Source organism: Tamandua tetradactyla, chromosome 2 (assembly GCF_023851605.1).
Source record: "Tamandua tetradactyla isolate mTamTet1 chromosome 2, mTamTet1.pri, whole genome shotgun sequence".
Lineage (NCBI taxonomy): Eukaryota > Metazoa > Chordata > Mammalia > Pilosa > Myrmecophagidae > Tamandua > Tamandua tetradactyla.
In genome coordinates this window covers 67,920,677-67,929,651 of record NC_135328.1, presented here as the reverse complement: position 1 = coordinate 67,929,651, position 8,975 = coordinate 67,920,677, and the positions used below count along the sequence as shown (strand labels likewise).

Genomic DNA, 8,975 nt, shown 5'->3' with positions numbered 1-8,975 from the left:
TCAGGAATGAATGAGTCGGAATTCACTACCAAGCCAATAAGACATGAGCTAGTAATAGAAGGTAAATTAATTTAGAAATAACAAAGTCCTGTTTCAGGCCTACTCACGTTAGCTGAGTGAGCTTCATGCCCACTACAATTATTACTTTTCTACCATCCTCCTCCTCCCATTGTAGCTAATCACTGATTCTGAACTGCACTTTCCATGCCTTCTGGGGCGGAGGATTTATATAGACATCTAAGAGGCAGAGCTGGAACCACATTCTCAATATATTCCAAATAGCAGACAGAAAACATTAAAGTCTAGCAATTGAGGCAGGCATTCATATGTTTCATGCATATTTGTGCTATGAAGTGCTTCATACACTTTCTCACATAAGAGAAAAAGGAACATAGAAAGGAGTGCACAGAACCCCCAAGGGAATAAGACATTTATTCATGCAAGACATTTCCTTGAAATAATGAAAGTCTTCCCCCCTTTCCCCATTCCCTGACAACAACTTATTTGATCTCCTGCTCTATATTTGTGTTACTTCAAGAATCACATAGTACGCAACTTTTTTATATTGATTTTTCCGGTTGGCATAATGTCCTTAAAATTAGTTCATTCTTTTTCATTACTGAGTAGAATTCAATGGCATGGATGTACCATAATTTAACTATTCTTCCATTGAAGAACATTTCGGTTGTTTCCCATATGGGGCTTTTATAACTAAAACTACTATGCTAATTTATGTACAGATTTTTCTGTGAACATACACTTTCCTTTCTCTAAGATAAATGCCCAGCTATGGTAAGTGTTTTATTATGTAAGTAGCCAGAATGCAATTTACCAAAATCAGATAGGCTTTTAAAAAGGAAGTTTATTAAGTTGTGAGTTCTAAGGCCAAGAAAATGTCCAAACTAAGGCATACAGTGAGAGGTACCTTGATTCAAGAAAGGCCAATGGGTCCAGACATCTCTGTCAGCTGAAAAGGCACATGGAAATGTCTGTGAGCTTTCTCTCCTGGTTTCTCATTTCATAAGGTTTCCCTAGGGATGTTCTCCTTCTGCATCTCCAACAATCTCTGGCTATGGTGGCTCTCTTGGCTTTGAAGCTTTTCCCATAATGATTCCCTCTTAAAGGGCTCCAGTAAACAACCCCACCTTGAATGGGTGGAGACACCACTCCATGGAAACCATCTAATCAAAAGTTACCCTCCACAATTTGGTAGGTCACATTTCTACAGAAACAATAAAAACATACCTCACCCACAAATATTGAACAAGGATTAAAGGACATGGCTTTTCTGGGGTATACAGCAGTTTCAAACTGGCACAGTAAGTATATGTTTAATTTTTTTCAAGTAACTATCAGAATGATTTCAAGGGAGGCTTTACCATTTTTCATTCCCATCAGCAACATATGAGAGATCTAGTATCTCCACATCCTTGCCAGCATTTGGTATTATCATGCATTTTATTTTAGCTGTTACAGTAGGGAGGGAACAATATCTCTTTATGGTTTTAATTTGTGCTTACCTAGTCGCTAATGATGTTAAATATCTCTTCATGTGCTTAATTGCCATCTGTATATATTCTATTCAAAAGTGGGTTTTTTTCTTACAGTTGACTTGAAAGACTTCTTTAGATATGATGGATATGAGCGTGATTTGCCAGATAAATGATTTTCAAACATCTTCTCCCAGTCAATGGCTTGTCTATTCATCTTATTAGGATCTTTCACAGAACTAATATTTTTAATTTTGATGGACTGATTTATATAGTCTTATTTTACAGATTGCGTTTTTGGTATTCTATCTAAGAAATCTTTGCCTAATTCTTGTTCATGAAGATTTTCTCCTATGTTCTTTCTAAACATTTTATAGTTTTACAGTTTATCTTTAGATTTATGGTATATTTTTAGTTAATTTTGTCTGATGTATAAATTTTATGTCGAGGTTTATTATTTTGATTATTGATGACCAATTGCTCCAACACCATTTGTTCAAAATATTATCTTTCCTCCATTTAATTGCTTTTTGCAATTTTGTCAATCATCAGTTGGGTGCACTTGGGTGGGTCTATATCTGAGTTCTAAAACATGGTTTCGATAAAACTTTTTGCTTAATCATTATCAGTGCAAACTGTGTCTTAAAAATCTTTGTTGACATTTTCCATAGCAATGGCAGATTTGCATTTTTACTTATAACTAGTATACTATGTTTATAAGAGAAAATTTGATATCACAAGATAATTTTGATCTGACCATACACATTATCACAGAATAACTTCTTTCAACAACTCATTAAATGGCCAGTTATTCTGATGTACCAAAATGTGATTCAATTTATTTAAAATTTTACACATGCTTTGAAATATTTATTATACAAATTGTATAATTGTATATTTCATAAATTAATATAAAATATCATATTATAAAAAATAAGTTTGTAAAAATGATTTTGGCCGACTTTTTTCCTGCTTCCTAGGAGATAATTTCCAACCCCTGCAAATTTCCCTAATGATTGAAACATCTCATTCATGATGGGCACCTCAGACCATTTATGCCAAGGGGATAACTCAGGAAGGGGTCTGGTGAGGTCAGAAAGACCAACCAGGTGATTAGATTGTTGGGTCTTTGAGCCACATGGTATTATCTTGACCTCTGGGGAAGAGAGTGGTGCTAGAGACATTATTCAACTACTCAACCATGGCAAATAATCTAATCAAGCATTCCTACTTAATAAAGCATCAATAAAAACTCTAGACAGCGAAGTTCAAGTGAAATTGCCTGGCTGATAATACACATCTGTGTGCCAGGAGGATGACACATCCTTTCTATATTCGTGGGGGACCCTCCTAGATCTTGCTCTATGTTTCCCTTCTTTCAACTGTTTCTTACTTGTATCTTTCTGTTTTTAATACTATTATAATTGAAAGTATAGTGCTTTCTTGAGTTCTGTGAGTTCTAGAAAATTATCAAGCCTGAGACAGTAGAGGACACCCCCAAGCTTGTAGTCAGTTGATCAGAAGTAAGGGTGGGAGAACTTCTGGGGATGATGGCAGAGTAGGGAGCTACAGGGCTCACTCCTCCTCAAAAAACAGCTAATGGACAAGGAGAAATTGTCTGAAACAACTGTTCTGGGGCTCGGGAGCCAGGGGAGCACTGTACAGCATCCAGGGAAGAGTGGCATGAAGAGGGGTAGAAACTATGGTAAAGAACTGTGAGTAACTTGCTATGCAGTGGCTGCCAATGCCCATGATCCACATTCAAGGTGAGCTGCCTTGGCGTCCAGTCCCTGGTTGCCTGCTAGGACTAAGGGAACATGGTCAACTACTGATCACCACTTCTAATTGGCAAATTTAGATCGCTGAGTCCTGGCTCTGAAATTTTGTTTTAACCCTCCCAGGACAGGGGCCACAGTGGCCATTATTTCAACACCCTATACCCCCGCCTTGACCCCACAACAGGGGCAAAGGCAGTGGATATTTAAAGATGCAGGAGCTCTTTAGGGCTGTGGAGAACAGTTTGCTGAGGAATACCATTTCCTGGGTAAGCAAGGAAAGTGCATTTTTGGGGAGCTGTCAAAAAATATTTTTTGGCATCTTCCCTGACCCTCTCTTCAGGGCCCTGTGGAACTGGTCTGTATTCCCTTTGTGTGTCCCTGGTCCAAATTTGTCTGGGAAATACTGACTTGGGGAAGTCTTCCCTAGAGTGATTCTCCTCCCAGAATTTGCCCTCCAGGAAAAAGTGGCTAGAGAAAATGAAAGGAGAGTTTAACAATAAAACAACCAGGCAAAACAAATAGAACAGATCAATATTTCAATATTCCTGGAGAAGGAACGGAAGAAAGAAAGCTTTCTCCTGGGAATGGAACAAGTGCACAAATATTGCTATACTAAAAACTGTACCACATATCCAGGGAAAGAATCAAATGAAGAAGAGCTGAAAAAAATCTGATTTCAGTTAAATAAAGCCAATACTAAAGAGCTAGAATAAATTGAACTAAGTGTCCAAGAATAACCATAACACAAAACCAAATAACAATAAAACCTAGGCAAGAGAGAGAAATTGACCTTCAGAGTAACCTCATCAAATAATGAGATATCTAGAAATCAGCAAAAAATCACAAGCCATGTTAAGAAATTAAAATTTCAGTGGAGATATGTAAATGGGACAACTAATCAAAGATGTTCAAACAAGTCTTCTAAATCAACTCAAGGAGATGAAGGAAAATATGGTTAAAGAGATAAAGGATATAAGAAGACACTGGGTGAACAGAAGGAATAATTTGAAAGAATGAAAATAGACAATGTAAAATGTGAAAAATAAAAAAAATCCTGAAAGCAACAAGAGGAAAGTGATTTGTCACATACAAGGGGAAAACAATAAGATTAAGTGGTGATTTCTCAACAGAAATCATGGAGATGAGAAGGCAGTGGTATGATATATTTAAGGTACCGAAAAAGAAAAACTACTAGCCAAGAATTCTTTATCTAAAAAACTGTCCTTCAAAAACAAGAGAGATGGCTCAGCAGGCAGAGTTATCACCTGTCATACCGGAGACCCAGGTCTGATTCCTGGTGCCTGCCCATGCCAAAAAAAAAAAAAAAAAAAAAAAACGAGGGAGAGTTTAAAATATTCACAGATAAACAGCAACTGAGAGAGTTTGTCAAGAAGAGGGCTTACTCTACAAGAATTACTAAAGGTGTTCTGCAAGCTGAAAAGGAAAAGACAGGAAAGAGAGACTTGGAGGAGAGGGTAAACATGAAGATTATCAGTAATACAGTAATATAGTATTAATACAGTAATTATCAGTAACACTTACAACAACCAAAAGATAAAATGGTTGAAGTAAGTACTGCCCTTACAGTATAACATTGAATATGAATGCATTAAATTCCACAATCAAAAGACACAGACTGGAAGAATGGCTGGGAAGGTATTACCCATCTATATGTTGTCTACAAGAAACTCACCTTAGACCCAAGGCCACAAGTAGGTTGAAAGTGAAAGGTTGGAAAAAAATATTCCACACAAATAATAACCACAAACAAAGTTGAGGAAACTATATGTATATCAGGCAAAACAGATATTAAATGCAAAATTGTTATGAGACAAATGAGGACACTATATATTAATGAAAGGTGCATTCTACCAAGAAGAAATAACAATCATAAATACTTATGCACCTAACCAGGGTGCCCCAAATTATATGAGGCAAACACTAGGTAAACTGAAGGGAAAAACAGCTGTCTCTACAATAATAGTTGGAAACTTCAGTACAACACTATTATCAATACACAGAACATATATACAGAGGAACAATAAGGAAACAGATGACTTTAATAATATGATAAATGAACTAGACCTTACCGACATTACAAAACATGGCACCACAGAACAGCATGATATGCATTATTCCCAAGTGTCAACAGATCATTCTCCAGGATAGAACACATGTTGGGGCCAAATCAGGTCTTAAAAAAATTTTTAAATTGAAATTCTGCAAAGCACTTTCTCTGACCATAATAGAATAAAGCTGGCAATCAGTAATAGATGGAGAATTTGAATATCCACAAATATACAGAGGTAAAACAACATACTCTTAAACAACCAGTGAGTCAAAGAAGAAAATATAAGGGAAATCAGTTTATATCTCAAGATGGATGAAAAAAAGAACACAACATATCAAGACCTATGGAATTCAGTGAGGAGAGTTCTAAGCAGGAAATGTATAGCACTAAATGCCTTGCAGTAAAATAAATAAGAAAGCTAAAATCAAAGACCTAACTGTGCCCTTGGAGAAATTAGAAAAGAATAGCAAACTAATCCCAAAGCATGCAGAAGGAAAGAAATAACAGATTAGAGCAGAAATAAATGAAATTGAGAATTTAAAAAAGGTAGAAATAATTAACAAAGCCAAAAGTTGGTTCTTTGAGAGGATCAATGCAATTGACAACCCATAGCTAGACTGATAAAGAAAAGAAAAAGAGAGAAGATGCACATAAATAAAACTACAAATGAAAGGGATGATTTTACTACTGACTCCACAAAATAAAAAGGATGAACAACTGTTAGTCAACAAATGAGACAAACTCGATGAAATGGATAAATTTCCAGAAACACATGAACAACCTACACAGGGTCTAGAAGACAAAGAAGACCTCAACAAGCCAATTACAATTAAAGCGATTGAACCACTCATGAAAAACCTCCCAACAAAGAAAAGCCCAGAGCCAGATGGCTTCACAGATGAATTCTGCCAATCATTCCATGGAGAATTAATACTAATCCTGCTCAAATTCTTCCAAAAAATTGAGGAGAATCAAACACTACCCAACACAGTCAACATTAACTTAAAATCAAAGACAGATAAAGATACTATAAGAAAAAATATTACAGACCAATTTTTCTAATGAATATAGATATGAAAATCATCAACAAAATACTAAGAAATTGAATCCAATAGCACTTTAAAAGATACCATGATCAAATGGATTTTATCCAGATGTGCAAGGATGAGTCAACACAAGAAAATCAATCAATATAATATACCACAGTAACAAAGCAACATGATCATCTCAAATGACTCAGAAAAGGCATTTGACAAAATCCAGCATCCTTTTTTTTTCTTTTTTTAATCTAAGAAAATAAAATACCTTAATAAAATACCTTAGTTTAATTTCAAGTGTTTAGCATAGAGAATGCAGGTCACATTTTATATATTATAAACATAAAATGTTGTATTACAAATACAAAATAAAGAAGAAAAATACAGCAATGTTAGTTTTTATCAAGGGTGAAAACCTTATGTAAACTTTTAACTTGAAAGGCTGCTTTCTGAAGAGTTGACCTGCAGGTCTATGTAACCTGAGAATTCTCTGTAGATGTCATTTATAGAAAGAATCTCTATAGTCAAATTATCATTCACTTTCATGCCTCCATATGGAAAGTAGTAGGTGAATATCTGTAGGGATACAACTTATTGTCTGTTCCTCCACTCAGAAGTAACCCTGTGTCTGTCTGAACTTTGTCTTCATGAGCAGCCAGATCATAGAGAGGAGGCTTACAACTTCTTCTATCCTACAGTTGACAACATTATCTAAAGACCCTGAGATCAGCTGCTGTTCATGGGTAGGACACCACTTTGCTGATGAGACCCAGTCTATATGTGGGGCTAGGGACAGTGACACTAAAGAATTGCCTTTAGTTCAGGGATCTTATAGTCTGATCTGCCTATCTGTACTCCCAGATGCTAAACATTTATGAAGTGGAGAACAGGAGATACAATTAAATACTTTATTTCCTGTCGAAGTTGACTTAAGACTTTCAGCCTCAGCATCCATTGTGTGGTCCCAAGATGCAGATCAGATTTCTTCAGCATATGACAACAGGACTGAGGAAATTGTTTGTGTGTGGCCAGAGAGAGTCACAATGGGAGTCCTGGTTAGTCCCAATTGCTCTTGTTTCTGTTTCTTTCTTGGTCGATGAGTAGATTCCTCCATTTCATCTTCTTCATTTGTAGGGACTGTAGACCAGATTTTTAGCATCTTATCCCAAGAGCCACTGCAAAATATAGTTCTTGTGGTATCAAGAGCTATAGATTCCCCACTTCCAGCATGACCTCTGCAGCAGTGTATGGTTTCCACTTTGTTTCTCTCTACATTCCACTCCCATAAGAGAATAGTCTGATCCATAGAGGCACTCAGGAGTAAACAAGACAACTTGTCTTTTTTCACCCAAGCCACATCTTTTACTGTGTCTGTAGGTCCCATAATTATCATTACTAACTTTCCTTCCAAGGATCATGTTCAAGAAGTCTCATCATAAGAAACGTCAAGATCCATTTCTCTGTTCCTTTAATAGAACTGATCCAGTCATCATGGAACATGCATTGCTCTGGCTGAGGTGCACTGTACTCCTCCACACATTTAGTTCTAGGACCTCTTCTGATGAGATGTTCTCCAATTCCATGTGTTTGACCAATGACATTTGTAGAAACTGGCCCTTGATCAGGAAATCAAATTCCAAATATTTTGGGAACTCATTTTGGCCTCCAGCAATTTATTGATGACATTACTAAGGTGAACAATTTCAGAGACAGCAGGATTGAGAAGGGAACATCAGCTATAGCATATTTCTTGTTGTCAGTGTAGAAGCATGTCTGAAGCTGAGCCATGGCGGGGGTGAGTATGCATGAGACTTGCCCAACAGAAACATATAGGATAATAATCAAAGAATTGGCTCTAAAATTCTTTCTGTAACTACATAAGAGAGAAATTGCTATCAAAGTCTGTCTTCCACTTTCTTTCCTCAGGTCTCCACAGGAGATAGCATCATGAGGCCACTCTTATGCCAGCATCTTTTCTTGAAGAAATACTTTGAAAGATAGTAGAAGGAAACTTTCTCAACATGATAAAGGGCAAATAAGAAAAGCCCACAGCTAACATCTTACTGAGTGGTGAAAGATCAATTGTTCCCTCTATGATCTGGAAAAAGACAGGGATGCCTGCTGTAACCACTGTTTTCAATATTGTGGTAGAAGTTCTAGCTAGAGCAATAGGCAAGGAAAAGAAACAAAAGGCATCCAAATTTGAAAGGAAGAAGTAAAACTTTCACTATTTTCAGATGACATGCTCTTATATATATAAAGTGATGAAAAATCAACAACAAATATACAAGAGCTAATATCTAATTTAGCGAAGTGGTAGATACAAGATTAACATGCAAAAATCAATAGTATTTATTTGCATTATTAATGAGCAACCTGAAGAGGAAATCAAGAAAAATAATTCCATTTCCAATACCAACTAAAAGAATCAAATATCTAGAAATAAATCTAACCAAGGATTTAAAAGTCTTTTACTCATAAAAATATAAAATATTGCTAAAAGAAATCAAAGACCTAAATACAGGGAAAGACATTCCATGATCATGAACTATAAGTCTAAACATCACTAATATATTCGATGCAATATGAATCAAAATTC

At 36.1% G+C, this 8,975-nt stretch overlaps 1 pseudogene; it reads right to left on the bottom strand.

The window, feature by feature from the left end:
• Positions 1-6,918: 6,918 nt before the first annotated feature.
• Positions 6,919-8,164, bottom strand: LOC143660646 (ribosome biogenesis protein WDR12 pseudogene; annotated as a pseudogene).
• Between the last annotated feature and the right edge of the window lie 811 nt (positions 8,165-8,975).